The following is a 20,328-nucleotide window of genomic DNA, read 5'->3' as shown; positions in this document are numbered from 1 at the left end:
TAGAGAGTTTTCCTTGACAAATAGGAGCCAACTTACAGTCACTAAATAAGAACGTGTAGAGCTGTGGAACAGCACAGCACTCTTGAAGAATAGGAAGTTGCTGAGAAGTGGCATGTAGTATTTGAGACTGCTATTTTGAGAGACGCGTAAAACCATGCATCAAAAGTATGACTTATCCTCAATCTTGTCATTCTTGTTTATACGTGTTGTCATGTGAGGTCTGATCTGTTTAATTATTTATATCTTTCTGGATCTGGATCTGGATCTACATATGGGGACAAGGTTAGTTAATTAACAAAACAATTTAAATATGGTCTTCCTCCATCACGATGTAAATATTTCATTACATGACAGTTAACCAATATAATATCATAACAGGTCACAATTAAAAGTAAAACAACGTTCACCATTGCTTGACAGAGTATAGCAGCGGCACAACATTATTAATATTGAAGAGAATATCAATATTTTGAGCCATAATATGAAGCACTGAATACATATTCCAAAAGATGCGTTGAATACCTATTTCATAAAATGCATTGAATAGCGGTAAGATGAATGGATTGTAAAGAATAGTAATAGCGTGCGTTAACAAAGTTAACATCTCTTATCTTCTTGGCTGCCGACTGAAAATTAGCATTATACAATTGCACATATGGAAAGGTTGACATAGTGCAGAGTTGTATAGAATCAACTGAGGGTTTAATGTGGGGGCGCTTAAAATTGCTACCAGGCTGTTTCGGACAATCGGACAATGGAAGAACATCTGACTAGGTATTCCTAGCAAAAGCACGTCCTAGAAGATAATCACCCTTATTCCGTTTAATTTGTTCTGTCAACCAAGGAGAAAATGATCTCAGCTTGTTTTTTTTTTTTTTTTTTTAACATCATTTTTATTGCATCACCAATAGAAATGTACAGACAATATAACCATCAGTAAATATACAGCTTGTACATGATTATTATTGTCTAGTTCTTCTTCATCCGGGGGGTCCCCCTCGTCCTCGGTGTGGGTGACCTCATCTCTGATAACTTCTCGTAACTCCTTACAACGTCTGACCACTACAGTAGGCAAATATCTCTGGGTTGCTTTTGTGATTTTCGCCCCGCCCCCACCCCAAATTTCGGTACCCCAACCCCTCTCCAAACCAGCCTCCTACCCACCCTCCCCCGAGGTCGCTCTGTGCTAGGTTAACAGTGTGAAAGTGTCCGGTGTGTTGCAGGAGGAAGTATTCATTTGCTAAGGTGTGTTCTCCTGTGTAGTGATAGGGTCTGCCTGGTCCAGTTCGCTCTCGCCCTCCTGCTCCTCAAGATCCATATCACAGAGCGCCTGTACCAGCACTTCCCATGCAGTTGCCCTTTCTAGAGCCTTCTCGTCATTCAACCTCCAGGCCATCTGGTACCGTAGAGTACTTTCACACGCGGCCCATCTCAGACACTCCCCATACCATCTTTTATACATGGGTCCCACTCTGGACTTCCAGTTTCTCGTGATCTCCCGCTTGGCAAGGATAAGCCCTAAATCTATAAATTTACTCTTCCTCTTGTTCCTAGGCGTGTGAGGGAACCAATGAAGGACGCCAACCGCTTTAGTGAACTGGATATCCCTATCCGTCGCGCTGTTAAGGGCCCGCCCAACTTCCTGCCAATAGTCTCCCAGAGAGGGGCAATCCCACAGCATATGGCCCAAATCCGCCCCAATTGTGTTACATCTGAGGCACATGGCGTCGGCCACCCCAAAATATTGTTGGATTTTCCCGGGGGTGAGGTACGCCCTGTGGATGACATAGAAGTGAATTAATTGAAACCTGGCATTTCTCGCACTCTTCCGTGCCCGCCTTAGCAACTGGCCCCAGGTCGTGTCAGGGATCTCTACTTGAAGGTCCAGCTCCCATTTGGCCTTCAGGGCTGCCAAAGGCTGCAAGGCTTCCCGCTGCATCCTAGAATACAAGCACGTGACCGCCTTAAAAGTTCCCGCCGCCATCATAGTGTACTGGCAGGCCATCGAGGTGCCCGGTTCCTGCAGCCCTTCCCCCCAGTGGGCTTGCATAGCGCCCGTGACTGCCGCGTGCAGCAAGTAGTCGCCCCTCGGAAGGTCAAATCGCTCCTGCAGGTCCTGGAACGGCAGCAACACCCCATCTTCGTAAAGATCACCTATCATTTGTATTCCCGCTTCCTCCCATCCTAGTAAGCGCGACCAGTCGCCTCCATGCGGGAGGGCGGTGACCATCCCCAGCGGTATTTCGGGGGCATACATAAGGCGGACCCCCGCCCGCTTACGGGCCCGGTCCCAGCATAGCCGGAACGTCTGCTCCTCGACCGTCAGGTCTCCCACCCGGAGCTTCTGGTGCAGCGTAATGTACGCCAGAACGTGCCGCGGGTGCCTTCCATTCTCGCGTCCTCGGGGCCTCTATATACTCTCGCCACCTCCTGAGTAAAAATCTGCAGCTGCGCGGCCAGGTAATACCCTTCAAAATCCGGCACCGCCATACCTCCTTCATCTTTGGGGCGCAACAGAGTGTCGAGCGCTATGCGCCTCCTTCCCGTGCCCCATAAAAAAGCTATGACCAACGACCTCAGGCGTTTGAAAACAGAGCTCGGGATCCATACCGGGAGTGTCCTAAAATAGTACAAAAGCCTGGGCAGTGCTATCATTTTAAGCAGGGAGATTCTACCAGCCAGGGATAGCGGCAGAGTCACCCAGAAGTCCATGGATCCCCGCAGGGCATTAATACAGCGAGTGATGTTGCCGTCCAGTAGGTCGGTCGGGGTATGATAAACATAGACCCCCAAATAATGCAGACAACTCGGCTCCCACCGGAGTTCCTGAGCAGTGAGTGGGCACGGTTCTCCCGGCCTCAGGGGGAACAGGCAGGATTTAGGCCAGTTGACCCTCAGGCCCGACAACCGGCCGAACCGTTCCAGTAGCTGCCGCGCCCCCTGGAGCTCGGGGCCCGCATCGGCCAGAAACATCAGCAGGTCATCTGCATACAGGGAGATGAAGTGCGACCGTCCCCTAAATGATAAACCTGCGTAGTGGCGGCCCTGTCTGGCCTCCGCTGCGAAGGGTTCCATCGCCAATGCGAATAGGAGCGGGGATAGGGAACAACCCTGTCTAGTGCCACGCCCGATCGGGTATTGTCTCGAGATCAGTGTGCCCACCCGAACCCTCGCTACCGCCTCGGTGTACAGGACCTTGGTCCAGTTTATGTATCCGTCCCCCAGCCCGAAGCGGCGCATCACCTCATACAAGTATCCCCATTCAAGGCTGTCAAATGCCTTCTCAATGTCAATGGAGAGGACAAATGGGGAGACGGCACCCGGCCAGTCCGCACCCATCAGTCTCGTAAGTCTACGAATGTTATGAGTGGTGTTGCGTGTCGGTATGAAACCACACTGGTCACCGTGAACAAGGCTCGTCATGTGTACCAGCAGTCTGTTGGCCAGGATTTTACTGAGGATCTTGTAGTCCGTCGTCAACATAGACAACGGACGGTACGAGGACAGAGCCGCACCCTCTCTGCCCGGTTTCAAGAGCGGGATCATGAGGGCCTCGCACATGGAGCCCGGGAGTCGACCCCTCGCCTGTGCCTCATTGTACACCTCCCGCAGCCGTGGGGCAAGGTATTCTAAGTATTTACTATAGAATTCGATCGGTAGCCCGTCAAGTCCCGGGGTCTTATTTCTGGCCATCTGTTTTACTGCACAACCTATTTCTCCAAGAGAGATGGGTCGACCTAGCTCTTCCGCCTCCGAGTCCTCCACTCGCGGTAACTGTAACCCGTCCAAGAACTCTTCAAGCTCCTCTGCTCCTCCCGTTCCACCACTCTCATAGAGCCCCTCATAATAAGCACGAAACTTATTCAGGATCCCGGGTTGAGTGTGGTAGGGCTCCTCCCCTGTCTCCTGGATCCTCATGATCGGCACTCCCCTCCGAACTGGGTTAGCGGGCCAAGCCAGCATCGACCCCACCTTATCGCCTTCCTCATGTGCCCTCGTCATGTACGCCTTGTGATCAAAGCTACGCAGCCGCTCCAGCTCTACCGCCAGCCCCTCCCGTGCCCCACTAAGCCCCTCCTGCAACTCAGGGTGATTCGGGCGCCTCTTTTCCAAGTCCCTCAGCCGTGCCTCAGCCTTATCTAAGTCATCCAGCAGAGTTTTACGAGCCCCAGCCGTGTGTCCAATACAGTGTCCCCGCACCACCACCTTAAACGCATCCCATTCTACCGCCCTCATGGAGGTCGAGCCACTGTTCTCCTCAAAGTACCTCTCAATGCACTCACCCAGGGCCTCCCTGAACAACAAGTCACCTAGGGTGTCGGGTTGCAGGCGCCATGTTGGCACACAATTAACAGTCACCATCCAGTCCAGAGAAAGCAACAAAGGGTTGTGGTCCGATAGCGTCCTGGCCAAGTATTCCGCCCCTCCCACCGCGGGGAGCACACACGCCGAGCAAAGAAACGCATCCAGCCTCACATGCAGGTCATGTAGGTGCGAGTGAAAGGAGTAGTCCCTAGTGGTGGGGTGCAACGCCCTCCATGCATCCGTGAGGGCCCAGCTCTCCTGCCATTCTAACCTACGCTTGGTGACCCTATGCACTGGGGACACGCGCAGCGGGGGATGGGACCTATCTAGTAACACATCCTCAACCGAGTTGAAGTCCCCCCCCAAGAGGACCGGCCCTGCCAAATAACCCGCCAATTTGCCCGAGATGGTAGACAAGAAGGCGGGCAGGTCTACATTAGGAGCATACACATTACAGAGAGATATCACCCTGCCTCTCAGCCTCCCCTCCACCGCCACATATCTGCCCTCTGGGTCCACCAATGATTTTGTGACCTGGAAGGGGACCCCCGCCCGTATCCAAATCAGTGTCCCCCTTGCAAAAGCTGAGAATGTCGTGTAAAATAGCTGTCCCCTCCAGCGCCTTTGCAGAGCAGCCCCTTCCTGCTTATTAAGATGTGTCTCCTGCAGGAACGCTACATGAACCCCCCTACGCTTGAGGTACGCCTGAACTTTATGTCTGCGCGTCATGGATTGCATACCCCGCACATTCCAGGTCACACATTTCAACGCCCCGGTACTAGCCATCCCCCCCTACACAACCGGACCAAACAACAAAGAACAATGTCCTTACAAGTCCCGCGACCACGGGCCCACCCACCCACCCTCTCCGAACAGGAAGCCGAACCCCTCCAACAACAACTACCCCCCGAGCAACCCCAACTGCTCGCAACTCCCACCCCCCCAGGACAGGCCCCCCCGCAACTGGAAGTACCCCCATCCAAACCAACACTCCCGACCACCCCTCAAGGAAAGGTGGTAATGGTCGCAGTCCCCACTGCGGTGACCTTAGGGGCCAGTAAGGCGTGGCTTGATGCGATAGAACCACAAAGCAAATCAGCCCCGCGCACTCCACCCCGCAATCCCCACATTACATATCCCCTAAACCTCAAGTATTAGCGTTCCACTGCCACGGGCCCAGTGCCCCGGTGTCCAACCAACGAGTTCACTCCACCAGTTCAGTTCAACACGCCTCCAGTATCTCCTCCGAAGTCTGCGGTGTCACAATAGGGCCCCGGGCTCCACCAAATTCCGATTGTCCCGTCTCCGAGCCCGTGCCCGGTTCCTCTGATTCCGTGCCCTTCCCGGACTGACTTCTGGCGGCCCTGGATAAGTCCGCTACCGCCTGTAGCGCCGCCTGCCTCTCCGCCTCCGTCTGCGACATCGATGGCTTTCCGGTCCTCCTGCGGTTCCTCCTGATCCGTTGGGATTGCCTGATCGGTTGCGCCACCTTAGCCTCCTCCTCCCTGGCCTTAGCACCGTCCGTTCCCGCTTTATAAGTTTCCCACCAGTCCCAGGCGTCCGCGGAGGTCGTGAAGAATAGTGATTGCTCATCCACCACCACTCTCAGCTTGGCGGGGAACAACAGGGAGTACTTGATGCCTTCCTTGCGGAGCTCCCACTTGAGGGACAGAAAGTTCGCCCGGAGCCGCTGCGTTTCAAATGTATAGTCCGGGAACATGGTGACTCTGTTGTTGTCCACTTGAAAGGGCCCTGCCTCTCTTGCCCTCTGTAAAAGCCAGTCTCTGTCCCGGTAATGGAGCAACTTGAACACCACTGGGCGAGGCGGAAGGCCCAGGGCCGGCGGGCGCGCTGGAACTCTGTGTGCCCGTTCCAGGGAGAAGAAGGGGGACAACCCCTCCGGTGCCACCTCCGTCCGCAACCAGTTGTCAAGGTAGCCCACCATGTCGTCGCCTTCGATTTTTTCCGGCAGGCCCACTAGGCGTACGTTGTTGCGCCAGTTCCGGTTTTCCGCATCTTCGGCCCTCCGTTCCAGCACCTTCAAGCGGTCCATCACTTCCGTCAACTGGGCCTTCACCGTTGTTTGGCCTGGGGCTAATTCCTGAACCGCGATCTCCACTGACTTTACCCTGTCCTTAAGTTTATCATGGTCGGCCTTCAGGAGGCCCAAGCCCGTCGCCACCTGAGCTATGTCTTGTTGAAGGGCGTCCTTTGTGGTGGCGATGGCCTCTAGGATACGATCCTGCATCCGTTGCAGTGCCGCCTGGTCTCGCTCCGCTCCCTCCGCAGCCTCAGTATCGGTCGCGCCATCTCCCTTCCCCTTCGGCTTCCCCATCTGGGCTGGCCCGAGCGGTGGCCTCCGATTGTGTTCCTGGTCGTTCTCCGAGTGTCACCGGGTTTCGCCCTCCGGCGGGGTCCCCGGATCCAAAGCTATCTCCAGGAAGCAGGAACTCTGAACGACCGTCTGCCCGGCTGGCGCCAGTCGTGCCAGGGGCCCGGGGCCTTTGTCACTGGATCACTGCTGCACTATCGTCGCCACTACCAGGGGGCGGTCCCCAGCCACCGCCCGAGGGTGCGCCCAAGGTCCACTCCGACACCTCGGGAGAGGCGCGATACGACCGCCAGCACCTCCGATTTGTCAGGGAGCAGGCCTTAGTGGGTCTCCGGGCAGATGTCTCCGTCGTCTCCAAGTCTCATGCCACCGCCGCCATTTTAGGGTCTGCGACTTCTCGCCCGGGTCCAACTTTCAAAGTCGAAATACTGCTTTGGAATGGCTCAGCGTCGTCCTCCGTAGGCACCGGACCCTCCGCTGTACCTTCGAGTACCGGATGATATCGGTTACATCGGGGTCCGATCAGATTTTCAGGATATTTTCTGGGATCGGGCACGGAGCTCCGAGCTCACGCTGCCTACCTCCTCGGCATCCAAGCCACGCCCCCCTTGTTTTGTTTTTATCTAGGAAATTCCCATTTTAAAAAAAATTGTTTACTCCTTTCCACTTTTGAGCATGGTCTCCCCAATGTTTTCTTGATATTTAAGATTTTAGATTGCTAATCTAATTTGACTCAAAGCTCTGGCAGGCTTCTAAACAACAACTACCAGTGCATGTGCACTGACCCTTAAATAAGGGGACAACTGGCTGACTCCATGATCTTTAGGTAAGGCTAAAGTAGTGTTGCACAGAAAGCAGCTCTGGTGGCAGAAAAGTCAGATGCCACATGTAGGCAGAAGTTACCGAAATCAAAAGTGCCATCTTATTGTACAGGCTGAAGTAGCCGTTCTTATTTATAAAAGGTTGCTTTCACCATAAGAACTTATTTCAAAAGAATGATTAGGGAACACAGTGAAAACTCCATCTTTGCCACACGTATCTACATTTGGCAAATGTAATTCATTAGTAAATGTAGATGTGCAGTAATCATGTCTCAAATATGATTTCTATCAAGGTTGAACATTTCTGACACCGGGACATGGAGTATCTTGGATGCTCGAGCAGCCTAGGGCTGATGCGGCAAGAATGATTGTGGCCTTTCTTCTGCCTTGAAAGGAGACTTTGTGCAGTAGGATGTACCAGGGTCTTTTGTGTCCTATAACACAGTCGGGATGAGCTACCATTCCCTTTCACATTCCAGTGACCAGAGTCCAATTATTTAGGTCTCTCTTGAGACGTATTGTCTTTTTGAGCAAAACAGTGCAGGAACAGAGCATCTGAAATAATTTAACAGGCTTCAGACATATAAGCATCGACCAAGTTACTCCCACAAATATGGGCAACCATGTCCTTAAAATCCTATCATTATTTGAATTTGATGAAGGAGGCAGGGGACTCACAGCTAGTCTTTGGAGAAAATAGGCAGATAACCTTAGATGTTGCCCCTTACCTTAGCTGTTGCCCCCTAGGAGTAGAACGACTAGTGAAAACTCCTCACTTCTGGTCTGTAGTACTTGCTACTCATGGAATTGCAATACTGATATGGAGACAGCCAGCTGGACTGGCCTCTGGAAGAGCAGACTACTGAGACTGCTCTACTATTAAGCTTTGAGGGTTTCTTTCTTCAGACAAAAAAGAGTGTTAAGCTGGCTGAAAAAACATGGTGGCCCACTCAGCATTCAGTTTCGACAAAGGTGCATCCTTCACAAAGGCAGATGCACTTTAATCAGAATGATGTCTGCCAGAGAGCAGTGACCTTTAAATTGGCTAGCTACTGAATAGTAAACATTGTTTCTTTATTTCCAGTCTTACTTCATCAACAACCACCACCATTAAGGTTTCCAGAATCTCTCTTTGTTTGAAGGCACCTGTCTTGGCTGCAAAACCTTTTGAAACATCTTCAACTAAAAATACAGTGGACAGTCCTATGCCAGTAAGGTGGAGGTGAGGGTCTTTGCTGAACCTGTCCACTTGAGGCTATGTTATCGGTACCATGGTAATAAAGTCAATTATCAGATGGATTACTGAGGTGTCTTAACCCCCTTATTGTCCACCTCAAGTTGGGAACAGGGCAAGAGTTAAATGAGACCATGCAGTGGGGCAGAGAAAATGGATTAAAAGGGGGTAGCAAAGAAGAATGAGTTGGGGAAGGTGTAGGAAGGTGTAAGGATAGACAGTTATACCTTCCTACTTCAATCCCCATTTCCCGAACAGCAAGCCTGCTTGATCTCTAATGCCCACTCCTTCCCATAGAAGTCCACCATGGTTGTCCTTCAAAGCACGAGCTTTTACACATCTCTCCAGCATACTCAGCTCCCTCAAAGCCACTTCTTATGAAGAGGGTGTTTTACCCCCATCCTTCATCAAAGCTCTCTCTGGAGGTGTTCTCTCACCCCTACTTACCATTGTCTCCCTCACTCAAGGAATCTTCCCAGAAGATCTCAAGTTAGTCCAGATCCTTCCACTCCCAAGAAAACCTGCACTTGACCCTAATGACCTCACCAACTACATGCCTGTAACTCACCTATCATTTATCAGCAAGATCATTGAAAAAGCTGTCTGTATCCAACTCCAAAATCACATTAATGCTAACCTTCTCCTGCATGAGTGCCAGTTTGACTTCAGATCATGATTAAACATGGAGACCTCTACTTTACACATAATAGATGATGTCCTCTTGCCACAGATGAAGAAGAGACGTGTCTTCTGAGATTGCTGGACCTCTCAACTTCCTTCAACACAGTTGACTATCCTACCCTCACATGCAAGCTGGAGTCTTGAATGGGATTCACTAGCAACGTCGTTCACTTCCTTTCCACCTGATTCCAATTTGTTCACAGGTCCCAAAAGATTTCTATCTTTTCTATGGGGAACCATGAAGAGTCCTGCATGGTTCCCCACTGTCCTCTGTCACCTTCAACTTCTACATGAAGTACTTGGTTCTCTACTCACAGATAACAGCATCAACACTCACCAATACACCAATGATACAAAACTCTTCTTGAAAGTCTCCTCTACTTCAGACATCCAATGCCCCAATCATTGCCTGCACATCATCCAGACCTGGTGATCAGCTCCTACCTGAAGCTCAACCCGAACAAGACAGAATTACCATTATTTGGCAAGAAGAATATACAAAAACTTTTGACTGAATGGCATGAACCTTGACAGTTTCAACCCCTAACTTTCACTAAATTCCAAGTCACTTGGTGGCTGATTATATGTTTGGCAGTCCACAGGACCGGAAACTCATGGTGGAGGTCCAGAACTGCCACACCAGCAGTCCAACCACTGTATTATTAGTACAGCAGTCGGACCTCCAGAAAACTGCCGCAACCGCAGGGATAAATGATCCTTGGTGGTGGCTCGGGAGTCTAGGGAAGTAATATGCTTGGCAGTGCCCCTGCAGCACCGGCATGAAAATGCTGGTGGTGGAGAAATAAAGGGGGACCTACAGGGCCCCTATTGCCCCTGGACATGGGGATACATGCTGGGGGCACATGCTGTGCCCCCTATGTGCATGCACCCCCTTTCCTTCATGGCATGGATTACACAGTCCTTGCTGTGCAGGAACAGCCTTTGATGCTCCCATTGTGGTGCCTTTCTTGTAGGCACCACAGTGGGTCAGCCTCGCGTCTCCGCCAGGCCAAGAGAAAACTCATAATCTGTTGGGCGGGTGGTGGTTGGCTTTGGCTGTGTAGGAGCAGGCAGTGGCATCACTTGTTGAAATCATGCTTGTCTTTGACCTTGTACGGGACTTGAATGCCTTTTTGCTAGGTTTGGGCTCCAGAAATGTCACATACATATGTACAAACAAACATTCATTAATTTGAAAACTTCCTTACTCTTAGCCTGGTTTCTCTCCATCCCACGAACTGCTTGGCTCCTTCTCTCTCAAATAACTGGGCAACTTTTATGATTGTGCAATGTTCTTCTTCAGTAGGGAGATGGTGAAAACGACCAAGTAGTAAGGAACAGAAAACAAGTGTCAGTGTTATCAATCAAGATTTTGGCAGGCATCAAATCACAATAGCAGATTGATTGCATTCCAAAGAATGTGATTGGCTTTCACATGTCAACATTCAAATTCATGCACTGTTTTGTATCAGAATATAGCACGCAAGCCTGTAAACTCCTTGTCAGTGGCATAGCAATGATTCTTTCAGATTAAGATTGCAACAAACATTAACCATCCTTCATAACGGAAATGTTGCAATAGAAGAGGTGTGGTGAATAGGACTATCAATAAAGATGCATTTGTCGAAAAGCTGTTTGGATGGCATTTGTGTTTGAAGATCTCAGACTGCTGAAACTCTCCAAGCAATTGTGAGATTACTTTGATGCCATCACAGTTGCCTGCAGAGATTTCCCTGTCAGAGATGTAATTCTTGTAGATGTATTTGCTTGCAGGGAGCTGACTCTTGGTTTTAAAAAGAAACAAGTTTTAAGTTTTGAATAGTGAAATCATAAAAATGTACAGCAAAATCATATAGGTAAATCCTCTGTAATCATTAAAAAGTCTTTACGTTGGTGTGCATACTCAATCTTCAAAGGCAAAGCAAATGTCAAAGGGACAAGATGCACACCTAGTTGTGTGCTTAATTGTATTACACATCTACCTATAGTATGTGGATAAAAAGCTGCACACTTCGTTGATTGGCATTTCTCCGGATTAACTACAGATCCCGTATGCTCTCGAGCCTGAAGCTTGATTTACTATGAAAGATTGTGCACCAGTGTTATTGTTACCTACGCCTAGGCTACGTCAGTGAGGTGGTGCAATCCGAAGGAAACAATAGATGAAGGATTTTTCCAGGTATAAATCAGTGTTACTACTTCAAAAAGTCATAATAGTTATGCAAAAGGGGTAGGTACAAGCACTGCTTTGTGCCTAAAGTAGTCATGCTTGCATAAAGTACAAATATAGGGACTAATTCACAAACAAGTGTAATAGTACGCACAGAGATTTCTTTAAATGTACACTTTTGGAAATGTATAATCCTTTCCTGGTGTATACAGGTGCCAATCATAGTTTTCAATGTTTACTCCAGGAAAATACATGTAAATGTTTAGGTGAAGACACTTCTCCAATACAGAACTGTTCACCAAGTGCAATTCCGCATTAGGAAAAACCAGTACAGATATAACATGGCACGTTTGATTGTTTTTTGCTATCGGAAAATATTTTTCCAAATAAATCCCCCGATAAAGGATCAACTGCAGGCATTGGCAGGAGCAAATCTTCGATAATTACCAGGGTGGGAAAGAATCACAGAGTGATGTATGAATGCTCACACAATGATGCGTATGTGGTTAGTCACAAACTCACAATGTAAACCGTAGCTTGTAACCTAATTTACACTTGTTGTATACCCAGAGGTGTGTCATGGGGTGGTCAACAAAATAGCACAAAGATGTGATGAATTCTAACTCTGGGGTAATTTAGTGAGCATTCACAGATGTAATTACGTATCACATACTCAACAGCATGATCAGCATGACCAAGTTTCTTCTTAAAGACTAAGGTGGATGTTCTCGGGAAAGAAAAAGAGCCCCTACATAGCTCTGGAAAGCATGCACCCCTGACTCGAGTTCATCATAGCACGCCATTAATTGTTTACCCCGCTTCAGCACACATGACAAATGGAAGCATTTTTGTGACACTGAAGGGGGCTCTGTGACACACCATGTGAACCCTGTTTACTGAGTATGACTACCATCAGGTCGCCGTACTGTGGAGTACGGACAGTGGTGGCAGCAACACTGACTCTTTTGCTAAATTTTATTTTTATAATTTATCATAGCGCAAACTTGACCCGAATCGGGTATCAGAGCGCTTTACGCAGCATTAGTTGCATTACATGGGGACACATTCATTTTTGTTAGGCACGGGGAGATTAAGTGATTTGCCAAGAATCACAGGATGTTCAGCGTCATTGCCTAGACTCGAACCCAGTTCACCAGATTTGAGGTTAACCACCCTAGCTGTTAGGCCAAATCCTCTCCCCTTACGGCAAGGCAGTCCTTTTTTCACTGTACATAACAGGGATAGTCACCTGCTGGCATCTTCAGCTATTTTAAATTGGTCTTCAAATCCACTGCAAATAGGTCAGTTATCCACTCATGTGCAAAATGTGGAATGTGTATGTCACATGCATATATCTTTCTCTGGGTAAATAGGATGCATGTATGGAGTTTGTGTGACTTAGAGGAGTACAGCCACACTGGCATCAATTTGTATTTGCTACATCCAAGTGGTACCTAATCTGGAGAGTTGGGGATGGTCCAACAGAAGATGACAATATAGGGATTGTTTATTGTTTGTAGAGGAAGAGATGTTTGGGTTTGGAGAATAGAAGACAGGGGGCCCCCTTGAAGCTAAGGGAGTTTCCCCTGCCCTGTCCTGGCCATAGTTCACTGTGAGGCCTAACTCCCACAGCTTGTAGGTAGTTAAGTGGGACAATCATGTACCTTAATTGGGTTCTCTCTTGACGGAAGACTCCAAGCGACACCTAAGCTTCTTTCTAGCACCCTGCGACAAAGCCGCTGGCTGGATCAGAGTGGAATAAGCAGTAGAACTACCCAGATGGTCTCCAAGCTGCCTATCGGAATAAACAACTCGTGTTTGCAACTATTCTATACAGAAGGAGCAGAAACATCAAACCACAGTGCCAAGATTTCCCTATCAGGCATTTGGCCTCTCTATAACAGTGGGGACCAAGAAACTATCTGTACTCAAGAGTTAGGACACTTACTGCTAAACCCCCTTTCCCGGACGAGAAACCTGTGAACTTTAACAAAGACTGACAGAAAGGTTGTTGCCTGGACCCTGTTTGTTTAAAGGGAGGGAGATGACCGACTGATCAATAGTGACTTTAGGAGTGCCCCTGCGGGAGGAAAACATAGCTTAGAAGAAGAGATCCCTTTTAGGATCTGGGGAACACTGCTACACAAGACAAGGACCTGCACCACTCTAGGAGGGTGAAGCTCAGGGATCCCAAAGTGATGCTGCATTAGGAATGAGATTCTACACCCCCTGACCCTCCTCCCCCACCCCTCCACCCCCCGGACGGAATGTCCAGTGGAACTTGTGTTCCACTAAAGTTCCATTGCAAGACCAAGTACCAAGAAGTCATGCAATGCTAAGAGATCAAGCTATGGTCCATGACCCCCCCAGAAAGGGAAAGAGTGCTACAAGAGAAACACAGTATCTAAGGGCCCGATGTAGGTAGGGCTTTACCGATCGGTATCGGCCGAAAATACCGATTTTTGGCCCTTACCGATCGGTAAACAGCCATCGAGATGTAGGGAACCAAAAACAGAACGAATCGGATAGAAAACCGATTCGGAATGTGTACCGAATGTGAAAGAATCCGATACGTACATACCGAAAATCGGATATGTAACGAATCGGAAAAACACCGATTCGGTTACAAAGACCGAATCGGTCCATGTACCGAATCGTTAGTGACACCGAATCGGAAAATCACCGATTCGGTCCCACTACCGAATCGTTAGTGACACCGAATCGGAAAATCACCGAATCGGTCCTACTACCGATTCGTTAGTGACACCGATTCGGAAAATCACCGATTCGGTCCTACTACCGATTCGTTAGTGACACCGATTCGGAAAATCACCGATTCGGTCCATGTACCGAATCGGAAAAAATACCGATTCGGACATGATCCGAATCGGAAAACATGCCGATTCGTATGAATCTCCGATCGGGAAATTCCCCGATTCCGACAGTTGGGGAGATGTAGGGAGGCACAGAAACACCGAAATCGGCTCAAAATCGGTAGAATTCACTCGGTATTTACCATGGATTGCAATCAGGTGGTAACCAACTCCAACCCATATAAACAGTCCCAAAATGCATTGCAACTTGCAGGATGGCAGCTTTCTATGTCATTGCGAGGCGGCTACGGCTACAGCAGGAAGGACTGAGGGAATGGCTAAGAAATGAACAGGTCTACAGACAGAGGATAACCCTGTTCATGCTCACAGAGGCAGAGATCCTACAGAGATACAGGCTGGACTCTGACACCATACTTGAGCTCATCAGGGACCTTAAGCCATACTTGGACCACCACACCCCAAGGGCACACGCCATCCCTGCGCACGTCCAGGTGCTATGCAGCCTACACCTGGTAGCGTCTGGCAGCTATCAAAGTGGAGAACCAGCAGCAGGAGGGGTGAGCCAGAGCAGCCTGTCAAGGTTCTTCCACATATTCCTTGACGCCATGATAGACAGGATGGACCAATACATCTCATTCCCTGCAACCCACGCAGAACTGCTACAAACCAAAGCGGACTTCTACCAGATGGCACACTTTCCCCAAGTCATCGGTTGCATAGATGGCACGCATATTCCGATTTGCCCACCAGCGGACACCGAATACATATACCGCAATCGGAAATCGACACACACCATCAACGTGCAGGTGATCTGCAATGCCAAGTGCACCATCACAGACCTGGTAGCAAAATTTCCAGGGAGTACCCATGACTCCTATATATTCCAACAGAGCGGCATATATGCACGGCTGATGGCTGGCGATTTTGGAGAAGGATACCTCCTAGGTGAGCCACATCATCAGACCCCCATAACACATAGTAGGTAGGTGTAATACATGTATGCATGTGTCTAATGTGACCCCTTTCTCTTCCAGGCGACAGTGCATATGCCCTCCGCTCATTCATACTCACCCCCTACCTCAACCCCTCCACACCCAGCCAAAGGAGGTATAACCGTGCCCACATACGCACCAGGAATGTTGTTGAACGGACCTTTGGCATCTGGAAAAGTAGATTCAGATGCCTGCACAAGAGTGGAGGTGCAAGGCAGTATACCCCCATCACCTGCTGCAAGATCATAGCTGTATGTGCAATGTTACACAACCTTGCGGTCAAGAAGGGCACTGAGGTGGAGTTGTCTGACTACGAGGACTATGACGACGACGAAGCTGTGCCACTGACACAGCCAGCTGGGGTGTGTACGCCATGTGATGGCAGATACAGACGTGAGGAGATCACTGAGAACTATTTCTGACTGAGTACAGATGCAAAGACAGCTAAATGTTGCTTGGAAAATAAAATTTTTAATAGTGATGCACCACAGTTACATCACTGAAGTGCATCAAAAAATGGAGTCTGTCAAAACAAATAAAGTCCAGGGTTCTGGTTTGATCATCCCCCCTTGCCAGCCTATTTTTTGGCCCGCTTTCCAGACCCACTGGGGTGTCCCTCGGCCCCCTCCGAATGGCCTGCAGCATCAGCGGATCGCCTGGTGCTCCTCCTTGGCTCTGATGCAGCGCTGGCCGGGCTGCTGCGGCTGCTGCTGTCTCCAGCATCACCCAGGTCCAGGGCAGGATTGGAGGCGGCGTTTGATATTAACATGGCCTCCATGGCCGTGGTGATCCTGGCCATCCCCCTGGTCAGCTCAGCCGTATGCTGACTCAGCACCGACTCCTGATTTGAGCTACGATGGCACAGCTGTGCGGTCGCCGCTGCAAGGCGGGCCATGGCCCGGTTGAGCACCCGGGCATCCCTCCTGCGCGCAACCTCATGCTCCTCCTGCCTGGCAGAGGAGTGGGTGATGGCAGTGGTCAGCCTGCCCAACCCTGCTGCCACCTCCTTGTTGCTGTCCACAACAGCCTGGAACCCCTTCACCAACTCCCCCATCTGCAGGTTGTGCTGCAGGAGCTGGCGTTGGCAGGCCATGGTGGATCTGGCCTGTTGGCGCTGGATTTTGACCATCTGGCCCTCCAGGCCCAGGAACACACTGCCCTCCCGTGCTGGTGCAGCAGTGGTGGTGGTGGTGGTGGTGGTGGTGGCACGGCGTCTGGCACTGCTGCCTCCGGCCTGCTGAGTGGGCTGGGGTGCCACTGGTGGTGGTGTGGTGCTGGCCGGTCCCGGAGCCCCTGCTCCCAGGACAGGTAGGACGGGTGGCAAGGCCACGGTTGTGGCAGGAGCTGTTGTCGGCGGAATGGTCTGCCTTGTTGGGGAGTTGTATGGTGAAAATTGCAAGGGGGGTGAGCTGGGCAGTACTGGGGAGTGCACTGCCTGGAAATCAATCACCAGGACTCCCTCCATTCCAAGCCCTGGGGTGTCTCCTTCCTCATCCTCATCCTCCTCCTCCTGGCCAGGCTGGCTGGTGCTCGGCCCTGCCACTGCAGTATGTGATGTCGAAGCTCCCTCTGCTGCCACAGTGGTGCCGCCTGATGGTGCCCCTAGGTACAAAGAAGCATTTGTAAACTGAGTGCCGATGTTTTACAGTCAGTACAATTATGGCATTCCACATGTCCTTGCATCTCCTTACACCGTGTCACACTGTTTCCTGTCTTGTGATTCTGCACTGACATATTTGGCTAACTTCTGCTGACTACATGTACCATGATGCTTGTCTCTTGTATGTTGGTGACAGTACAGTGCTGGTGTTTGCCTATGCATTGTGTCTAATGGGGAGGTGTCTGGTAGGGTGTGTCATGATGCGCATGCTTCTTACCTGTAGCTGTGGCCATCGCAGTGCTGTCCAGGGTCCCGATCCCTACGATGCTCTCCCTCTCGATGGTGCTGGAGACAATTTCCTCCAGCTCGGTGAGGGGTGGCGCCGGGTTCTTGCCTCCTCCGGTGAGTCCAGCCTGCCTTTGGAGGTCGGCCAGCTTCCTCTTCGTGAGGCTGCGGAGGTCATAAAACCTTTTCTTAAGTTCCTCAATGGACCTGGGGGTGACTCCAGCAGCATTGACCTTCTGGGCGATGTCTGCCCACAATCTCCTCTTGGTGCTGTCTGGCACGTTGAGGGACAGCTTGCCAAAGAGCTGGCGGTGCACCCTCACCACCTCCTCAACCAGCACCTGTAGTTCTGTGGTGGTGAATTTGGGCTTCCTCTTTTGGGAGGACTTCTGGCTTCCTGCCTGATCTGCCATATTCTCCTGCTCCTGCTCAGTCTGCAACCTCCTTCTCCCACTGCTGCTAACTGTGTGTTGGGCTCAGGCAGGCTTTCCAGAAACTTCTAGAAACTTCTTAATTGGCTGCACCTGCCAGGGTTGCCACTCCCTGTTTGGGTGGGGGAGGGGGAGCCACCTCATTGGCTGAATCGCCTATTGCCGAGTCTGCTTTTACCGATTCGGTAAAATCCGAATCGGTAAAATCCGAATCGGTATTATCCGATTCGGTAAAAGCCGAATCGGGTCATGCAATGCATTCCTATGGGCTTTTTCGCCATGGGTCTATGATTGCCGATTCGGTTTTTAACGAATCGGCTTTTACCGAATCGGTATTCGCAGAATCGGATATATCCGATTCGGTGGTAGCCGAATCGGTATTTTCCGATTCGTTGTTGGCCGATTCGGTAATTTCCGATTCGGACCGAGCTGAATCGGAACGTACCGAATCTCATTACCGATGCCGACCGAATCGGTTTTCATTCGGTATTTTTTTGCTACATCTCGTTTTCCGATTTCAGAATACCGATTCGGCCCGCCTCGGTATTTTGAAATCGGAAAATCCCGTTTACCTACATCGGGCCCTAAGTACCTAAGTACTCACCACTGGAAAGAAGAATCGGCAACCCACTTGTTTGGGTGGTGGATTTTGCATCTGCGTCCAAGGGAGAATCTAAGCTGCAAGATCTGATGAGTCACAAGCACTCCAAAATATTCTTCTTTGCCAGAAGCACAGAAACTCCTTGCACCCTGTTCCAGTAGGATTGTTTTATGAATAATTAAACTTTATTTACACCCAGACAAGAAGAAAGCTTATCGTGCTATAGTTTACCTCTGTTTTAATAAATTAGGTCCTACATGATCATATGCTACTTTAGATGAGCAGAAGGGTGCTGGTAGAATTATTTGCTGCATAGTGTGATTTCGTAACAACAATCTGGCAGCCACAAACCATTTCGAAATATGTACATATAGTCAACATTGTAGGAACTTAACACTAATGTAGTTTTCTTGGAAAAGAACAGAAAATTTACATGGTGAACTTTCTTGTCATGCATTGATTTTATTATATTTTAAGACTCAACTTCAGGATGTTATGTGATGTATGAGATACTATAACTGCTTATTTGCATTGCGTAATATGATATTAATTGCCAGTGCTGAATGGGGGGTATAACGCCACTGCCCTTTCTCAACAATGGTAATAAATGCAACATTATTTTATATGCATCTATATAAAAAGGTTTATTCTAAGCTGTATTTCATCTGTAGTCGTGTTAAAAACACTAGGGGCCTCATTTATGAGAAATGACGCTCCGCTGTGTGAAAGCAGCGATGCGTCACTTCTCACTGCGCACTCCTTGAGACATTCCTGATGCGTCATATTTAATGTATGACGCATCATGTCGCAAGGAGTTACAGATACGTCAGTATTTCTGACGTATCTGTAAGCGCAAAAGTGACGCATTGCTGGAGTGTGTCACAAAGGTGACGCAACTCCAGCAATGCGTCCTTTCACATGGGGCAAGCCCCATGTGAAAGGGCCTGCATCAGTCTTATGCCTGCTGTGAGGCAGGCGCAAGATTTTGACGCAACGGCGTCCTAAAAGTGGCGCAGTGAAATCTCATAGATTTCACTGCGTCACTTCTATGACCCTTCCTTGCGTCAATACGCCCCCCTTGCATACATTATACCTGGCGCAGGTATAATGTGGCGCAGGGGTTTACAAAGTGACGCATCTACCTAGATGCGTCCCTTTGTAAATATGGCGCAACAAGGCGCATTGTTTACGCCACTGGTTCGTCACAAAAAGTGACACACCAGCGGCGTAAAAGTGACGCACAGCCTCATAAATGAGGCCCAAGTTATTTACCCAAAACCTTGACACAAGGCATTACATCCATGCAGTGAGATTCGCAAAGCGTTGTGGTATTAGTAGAATTGTTCTCCTTACATTTATTGTACTATGCAATCTGAGTGGGGCAGTACCAGTGTCTTGGTACATTAATTAGGCTGTTTTGCTGTGGCAACCTGGAATTTGTTTTAAATGTCTGAATCTATGTTTATTTGTGCACTTGCTCCAAATAGCATGTTTTATTGACCCACGTTAATTTTCCATGCACAGCAGTAACAGTGCTGAGCCCTGGAAGTGACTGACTAGTGGCTGCACAACATGAACTTATTCCGGTGGTAGCTTGCCTGCCCGTTGTGCTTTCCGCCTTCTGGTCTCACACAATGCTCTTTCAGTAGCAGCTGGCACGCGCCTGCATGGGCTGCTCCTGACAGTCAATGTGGGGGCAAAAACCTTCCATTCATTGATGAACCAGAACTGTTCCCTTGGCAACTGTAGTTCGGCGTGTGCTTCTTTGTTTCAGACCGCGTGCCTAGTGACTTTGCAGGTGCCCAGAAAAATTATCCTAAAGAGGGGGTCACGACCCAATGAACTTTCAGATGTTGCAACAAATTAAGAGCAAAACTGTTCTTCTTTCTTTAAAATGGATTCAATAAATTGCATAAAACGAAATTTAAAGGGAAATTTTTCACACGATTCCTACATTGATTTTACACACATACCACGCAAACACCAGTTATTTTTTTGTTTGTTTTCTGCAAATTATTTAGACAAGTCGACCATTTCGTAAA

At 49.3% G+C, this 20,328-nt stretch overlaps 1 long non-coding RNA gene across 1 annotated transcript in view; it reads right to left on the bottom strand.

Annotated features, from left to right (window-relative positions):
• The window catches only part of LOC147708903 (uncharacterized), a 110,601-nt gene that overhangs the window by 45,521 nt on the left and 44,752 nt on the right, over nucleotides 1-20,328 (bottom strand). The window contains exons 6-7 of the long non-coding RNA XR_015296663.1: nucleotides 10,582-10,670; nucleotides 37-265 (exon numbers count right to left, since the gene is read on the bottom strand). This is a non-coding gene — a long non-coding RNA (uncharacterized LOC147708903). The remainder of the gene's footprint in view (nucleotides 1-36; nucleotides 266-10,581; nucleotides 10,671-20,328) is intronic.

Source organism: Lissotriton vulgaris, chromosome 6, assembly GCF_964263255.1.
Source record: "Lissotriton vulgaris chromosome 6, aLisVul1.2, whole genome shotgun sequence".
Lineage (NCBI taxonomy): Eukaryota > Metazoa > Chordata > Amphibia > Caudata > Salamandridae > Lissotriton > Lissotriton vulgaris.
The sequence above is the reverse complement of the archived record's forward strand: the minus strand, read 5'-3'. Positions and strand labels throughout refer to the sequence as shown.